This window comes from Apostichopus japonicus, chromosome 9 (assembly GCF_037975245.1).
Source record: "Apostichopus japonicus isolate 1M-3 chromosome 9, ASM3797524v1, whole genome shotgun sequence".
Classification (NCBI taxonomy): Eukaryota; Metazoa; Echinodermata; class Holothuroidea; order Aspidochirotida; family Stichopodidae; genus Apostichopus; species Apostichopus japonicus.
Window position 1 is genome coordinate 32,509,668 of NC_092569.1, and position 7,522 is coordinate 32,517,189.

At 36.5% G+C, this 7,522-nt stretch overlaps 1 protein-coding gene across 7 annotated transcripts in view; it reads left to right on the forward strand.

Moving 5' to 3' along the window:
* LOC139973585 (ectonucleotide pyrophosphatase/phosphodiesterase family member 7-like) overlaps positions 1-2,391 on the forward strand; it is a 44,448-nt gene extending 42,057 nt beyond the window's left edge. For all 7 annotated transcript variants that reach the window (XM_071980382.1, XM_071980375.1, XM_071980377.1 and 4 more), the window contains one exon: positions 1-2,391. This exon is cut by the window's left edge and continues 912 nt beyond it. The gene's annotated coding sequence lies outside the window, so the exon portion shown is untranslated.
* The last annotated feature ends 5,131 nt before the right edge of the window (positions 2,392-7,522 follow it).

Sequence of the window (7,522 nt, forward strand, 5' to 3'; positions counted from 1 at the left end):
CAATCTGTCTTCTAATCCAGTGTTTTGTATTCATTTCAAACTTTATTTCGAGCATAATTTTCAAGCTATAAAAATATTCGAAAATCGAAGATATCTATCCAAAAGATTATCCAACTTATTACTGAAATATAGGCTACTCTTATAGGAAACACTTAGCTTAATATGAAGTACCCGAAAAATTATTCTACTTTGTTTTAAGAATTATCAAACATCTTAACCTATTTCTTTTGTTTTTGAAATGAAATAATTATATTTCATCAAAATAGAATTTTGATCACAAATTATAATTATTATAATGATGTTGGATGGCACCATCTTTGGCACCAATGTTGCACCATTTTAATCCAGATTGAAATCGGATACTTAAAAGTTTGGAAGAGATCTAGAAAAAGTATAAGAGTTTCGAATTGAAAGATATTCTGCATACACTTATCCGAGGGTTCTTCAAAATGGCTACAAACAAGAATTTACTTATTCATATTTTAATTTTCATTCATGTTTTCAAAATTGTAAATATTTGTAATATTTTTGAAATAGCGTAACTATTAAAAAAATTATTTTTTCATTCCATTTTTTCCCTGTCTTTATGCCGGCAGAGATTTCGTTATGTGAAATGTTCGTAACTTAGTTGCTACCTCTCCAAGATAACGAACTTATAAATATGCATAAGTAAATCCAAACTCGTCTTCCTGCGTTTCCTTAAAACAGCCGCTGGACGGCTCCATAGAAGGTGGAAGCAATTTCCACTTCTTCGTCTTCTTTCCACCATTAGTTGAAATATATCCAAATTAGATTGAACCCTTTGAGCTAATTTCAGTCAAATTGGTCAGGGTGGGTCTTCCCCTTCTAGCTGTAACATCAATCTTTTTTTCGATTGAAAGTGTGTTCTTTATTTCTGCGTGTACCATATTTCATTATACTTACATATTTTCAAGTGGCATGTCATATTCTCTAGTGATATATACAAAGGAGTTTGAGACGATACTGCATAAAACACGAACAATTCATGGCTGCAGGTGTCTTGACACCGATGAATGGTGGTGTTGATGGGAAGAGACATATTGTGTCTTTTGTGTTCCCTTATAGATTTAAATTCACCGCCATCGACTGAAATTCCTTAAATAATAATGAAATAATAAGAGATTGCTTAATGTGTTTTTACAAACTGAAATGAGGTTCGTGCGTTACATATAATTACATATAAAAGCATAAATGGATGCGCTTATCCGTGTATTATGATTTATTAGGGGAAGGGGTCATTGAATGGGTGGTTACACAATGGCTACACGTTACGTAGGTTTTTATCAAGGACGCATCCAAACCTATCACTGAGTTTATACAATACTTTATAATTTCTTGTGTATATTGTAATTAATACGAAACCAAAGTGAGAAGAATGTACTAAAAGATTAATATATGTATATAATGAAGAATGAATGTGTTCAATGGGTTTCCCTTTACTATGAAACGAAGAAGCCACCATGCATATGGCTTAGGTTTCATGTGGTAACGTGCATGCGGGAGTTACGAACGGTGGCAGCAGGTAAAAATACTTTTGTTCGATAAATACGTTACACCTGTTATTCAAGTTCTTTTCAATTTCTTAAAAAAAAAACATAGGATTGCATGGTTCCTCGCGGATCACATCTATAATGTAGCACAACTTGGTGAAGGAAATATGGTTCTTGATTTTATCCTTGGTTGTTCTACTGTGTATTTTTAAAGTTAAACTATAGCACTCTCTCTGTAGGTAATAGTATGTTTTAATAATTCGGAAAAGTAAAGTTACTTGGGGTGTTAGCTCAGTGGTTAACGCCGGTGCCTTCCAATCAAAAGCCCCCGGTTCGAGTCACTCCAAGATTAATGTATGTCGTCCAGTTACAGAGTTGTTGATAATTGACAGTTCATAATCATGGACGTTAAATATGAATCTACGAGATAAGCCAATGAGGCTTCTACGCGAGTTCCTGCTTGCAGGAGGATCTAAAATACATACATACATAATTGGATTCAAATCGCATTTGTTGAGCTTTGATATAATAATACTAAATTGTTCTGGCACAGGTGATATTAGCACACATGTATGGATACCATATAAAGTTTGTCTTGTTTTATTTATTGGCATATGTTATTCATATGATATATTGAAGTATTACTTTATATTATGAAACGAATTTTCCTCTCAAGTTTTTCACTTTCTTGCTGCATTGTTTTTCTTTGTAACTTTGAGGTATTTTTTCTTTTTATTTCGTTAGATGTCATTATTAATATAGAGTTTACCTATGCAAAACTTTAAGAGAAATGAACTTGTTTTTGCTTAGCAGCAAAGTAATGCGGCCGCATATTTACGGTGAGAAATATATCATTGTCCGTTAAAACAAAAGTACTGAATTTTATACCGTTACCTTATTTTTCGAAATAAAATGATCTTGGTCAAGGCGCTAATTAATACACTGAGAATAAAAATAGGTATCATCAAATCATTGCTGTTAAAAGGAAGGTCTCATCCCGCCTTCCTATCTTGGAAAGTCCCGTTGTAGACCAGTTAGGTTTTCAATGCTGTTTCCAGTTTCAATGTTTCATATATATATATATATATATATATATATATATATATATATATATATATATATATATATATATATATATATATATATATATGGGCAGCAGAACGAGCCATTCATTCTCAGTGTTCATCTCTAAGAAAAGTCGAAACAAACAACTATCACCCTACCGAACTTTAGTAATTTTGAGAAAATTGCGTTTAATATACTGGAGTATATTTCAAAAGATTTTACATAATTTGGAAGATTAAATTACTGCATCATGTATGAGAGTGTAATAAATACGTCTTGACATATATTGGAATCATGATTTCGTACGTAAATTCATCATTCGAAAGCTCCAATAAAAACATTCATTCTGGCATTAGTGTATCAGTAAAGCCCTGCTCGGTCCTCTCCGCCCTTCCCTGCCGTGGCGGGCCTCCCCCCCCCCCACACACACACCCCATCTAGATATGGACTGAGTTGTGAGACGCACAAGAAAACGGAATTAACCTGAAACTCGACACGGCAGGATGTACGTTAACTATATATGTAGCAGCAAGCCTTCTTTCTCGATTGTTCACCAATATTTGAGCTCAGAGTTAGACGGAAATGTATGCAATTAATAGTCCATTAAGGATAACAGAATGTCGGCGTGAGTATTTCCTGATATCAGGGAGCTTCGATTTACCTGCTCCATGCTGATACTGTTTATAGTGTAATGTTAATGAACTCCATCGCTAACATCCAGTGTCTTTTGTACAATAGCTTACACTACCGGACAATAGCAATACGAGAGATATGGACACTTTGTGGCATATCATTTACACATGTCTTCAAGTAAATTTATTCTCTATTTATTGAAGTGGCGTTCTCACTTAATGGGTTGGACTGATGCACCCGTCTTTTCTAATCAACCCGAAACAAAGAGGATTTTCTTAGATACACAACGTTGGGGGGAAAAATTTGATTTACTATTCGTTTCACTCTTTTACGATTTCCTCCCAGATTCCTAAATATTACATGCTACATCGGTTTCAAAGGTTGATTATGTTGTATATAATATTTGGAAATACTGAAAGTAACTGAAGCAAGTTGACAATTAGAATTTTCATATATGCGCTATGTAAATATTACTATCTATCTATATAGAGACAAAACAGTGACGTACAGTAACAAAGGAATACCTTCACCCCTAGCGGACCAGTCTGGAGATATAACATGCTCTATTCACGCCCGCTCCACACCCTCCCTCCCCCACTCACTTAATCACCGTTACCTTGGAAATGGTTAGTTTAAGCTCACAGTTCTAAAATGTTCCCTCCCCCCTCCCCCTGCCCCCTGCCTCCTGCCTCCTACCAATCTACTTCCCACAAACACCTCTGTTTTAATCCAATACGAATATTACTATAAAATGTTAAAATATGACGTCACCAGTGTATTGGCGTAGAAATAATCCCTGCGTTACAAAACGAATACCTTCTCTCACTATACAAACTTAGTTTCATCTTTGCATTAATAAACGTATATGTCGCCCTCTTTCTTCACAACCAACTCTTTTTGCCAATGCGATTAGCGTGTTGATAAGACAGAACGGATGTTTTTGAGCAGCATGGATATGACTTCAAATGAATAGTTTCCTTTTACTTATTTATGGGTCTGATAATTAGTTTTTCTTGCTTTGTTTCTCAGAGTGGCACTATATCAAGAGACACGTCCAAGTTTAGGTCATTTAGTATATTCCCTGTTAACACATTTTGGGGCTTTTGCAGGACTGTTTTTTAGGAAAATTTGAATTAGTTTTCATTTGTTTGTACAAGTTTGTTGCAATCTTTGTATCGTTGTGCGTTTGCAGAATAGAATAACGTCGCATACTCTGTGGATTAAGAGGACCGAGGTAATCCAGACATGACCATCAATTAATTGGGTAAGTTAAACACTGGATAGGCTCGTAGGCCTATATGGATACATATTAGTTAGGTTTCATACTGTATGTACAGATATAGGTGGCGCCACGTATACCGGAGTATGGGTGTACACATAAGAAAGCCCCCATGTATATAGTAGTATATCAATGTAAAAATAAGTGGGGGCTCATATCTTACGTACGGTATTTTACACATATAATGGGGGATTGCGAAGTACAATGTGTACACATACGTGGGAGCTCGCATATAAAGTGTATGGATGTTTACGTAATTCGGGGTACGTATGGATTTACAGGTAAGTGTGGGTGGATTTACAGGTAAGTGGGGGCCCGTATAATAAGTGCATGGAAAGGTAAGTGGGAGCACTTTTATAAAGTGTATGGATGCACACGTAATTGGAGGGTACGTATATTAAGTGCATCGTCTTACAAGTAAGTGGGGTACGTTAATAACGTGTATGGACTTACAAGTAAGTGGGGTACGTTAATAACGTATATGGACTTACAAGTAAGTGGGGTACGTTAATAACGTGTATGGATGTACAGGTAAGTGGGAGCACGTTCATAAATTGCATGGATGTTCACGTAATTAGGGGTCACGTATATAAAGTGTACGGATGTACACGTAAGTTGAGGCACAAAGAATAAGGATCAACACGTAGATGGGGGCACGTAAATAAAGTGTATTGATGGTCACGTAAATGGGTGGGGGGGGGGCACGTAACGTGTATGGATGTACAGGTAAGTGGGTCACATAAATGAACTGCATGGATGTACACGTAGGTTGGGGCACGTATTTACGAAACCATTAACGGAACGTTATTACAGGCGATCAACAGAAAAAACGACTGAAGGCAAAAAATTAAAAAAATGAATACATAAATTAAACGATTCTAGGGAATGTAGGTAAGGTTAATATTGAAGTTGAACGCTTTGGGGCTGCAGGATATCCGATATGTAAGGAATTGATGAATGAATGACATGATTAACATAGACGCTTAATAGGGTGCTGATTCATCATTGGTTAGCAATGACGTCACTGTAGTTAAATATAAAAATGAATTCTAAATATAACTGCAGGTTAAACCGGTTCTTCTGAAGGCTTAATGTCGTATTGCAAAATCGTCAAAGTACACATACACGCACACATATACACGCACAAAGGCGTAAAAATATAACATGGACGCCATTATCAAGATGACTACCATCACGAACAAACATCATATGTACCTTACTGGTAATGTCGTGCATGAACATGTCCGAATTGAAATAGTATAGATGTTTATAGTCTAATAAAAGTAACACAATAAGTGTATCAGAATTCTGTCAACTAACAGGAATTGTTGACGTAATGTATTAGGCCTACTTAAGAGGCATGTTCACTTGCGCTACTCACCCTTCTCCCTCCCTCACCCTTCACACGACCCCATTGAACCGTCCATTATATTGTTTCCAATCTGTACATCACTGCGATATTACTTCTTGCTTTGATGTTGTCTGCTATATGTTGCATCCCTTTGACCAGGTTCTACGACAACGGAAAACAAGTACAGAGCAGAGACCAAAATAGTCTGCACAGGTAGGCCCCGAGACCTCAACTCACCCGGTGCAGACAACCCCTTGGGAATGGGATAAAGACTAACTATGCAGTCTTCAGATGGACAGGTTATGACAAATATGATAGGAAGGGGGATATCAAATAAAATGAAACGGTGAATTAGGCAAACTTTACGCTAAAAATAAAGGACAATGAACCCGCAGGATTGTATTCGAGAACTTTCTTCTTCCTTGAAAATATTTTAAACGCTGAAGTCTGAACAGCTGCGGTATTTTTAAGTATTTTTTGAGCTAGAAATATCAAAAGATTGACAGAAAGATGGCGTGAATGTTTATGTTTATGTTTCCTTGTGGTTGGAACTAAGAAATGGATATTCTGTGAAAGAGACTACATCAAGATTACGAGGCTTTCTTTATTCAATTTATGGATAATCTGACGGACAACATGTTCACCTTGTCTGATATATCTTGGTACTGGTTCGTGCCGCTCTTTGCCATGGCAACAATGCTGCTAGTCGTTACCGTCGTGATATTTCTTTGTTGTAGGACGCCATCACCTAGGCGACGCATTCCGAAATATTCCGATCCGCAGGTTATCTTACGTGATGTAAATTCAGTGCAAGTGATAACAAATCCTAGCGCCGCGAATGGAGATAAAACCTCGCAAGAAATACACATTTATGATGACAAAGCTGAAAGTATTTACCAGGAAATCCCGAAAATCGAGAAAGAAAACAAGATGGCGACAGAAACAGAGATATCTAAAGAAGGACGCGAGTTAAAGCGGTCGAGGTTCACAACAGTGAAAAACAAATCTAAACGAAAACAGGAGGTACCACGTGGCTCGAAGAATAGTCGAGTAAAATGTCTGGCCTTGCCAAAAGCAAGATCTATGAAGGATACCAAAAATGTGGAATTTAACGAAATTCGCCCGACATGGACATGATCACGTGGTCTTCCCCTTAAGGATGATAGCCCGATGTTAGTTTAGCAAGAAATATTTACGTGGGGAGAAATAGAACCATTTTTGGTTTTTTCGCAGACTGATTATGTGAATTCAGGAGATAACAGAAGAGGTATTGAAGGAAAGAACTGCATTGTAATGGTGGTTCATGCAGTTTGTCAAAACATAATAAATTTTCTTTGAATATGTCGTAGACTAATTGCACTACTGACTGAAAGAAAGTTGAAGCGTAGTTTGTGAATGTATATAAACTTTTGAGATTTCAAAGTTTTCGCCTTTAAAGGAGCATGTTACCAAACTTAACAAGCATACTCAAAGTGAAATCGTTGCAATTGAGCAACTGACAAAGACACTCTCTTCTAACTTTCTTCTTCCAAAAAGAGTTATTTGATGATTACATTCGGTCCTCAAGATTTCGTCCCCCAGACACATTCTTAAAGAATGACATTTAGAACGAAACCTTTAGAAATAAACCAGAAAACGAAAATATCTTTTGGTTACGATGCCTAAACATATTCATAGTGTGGT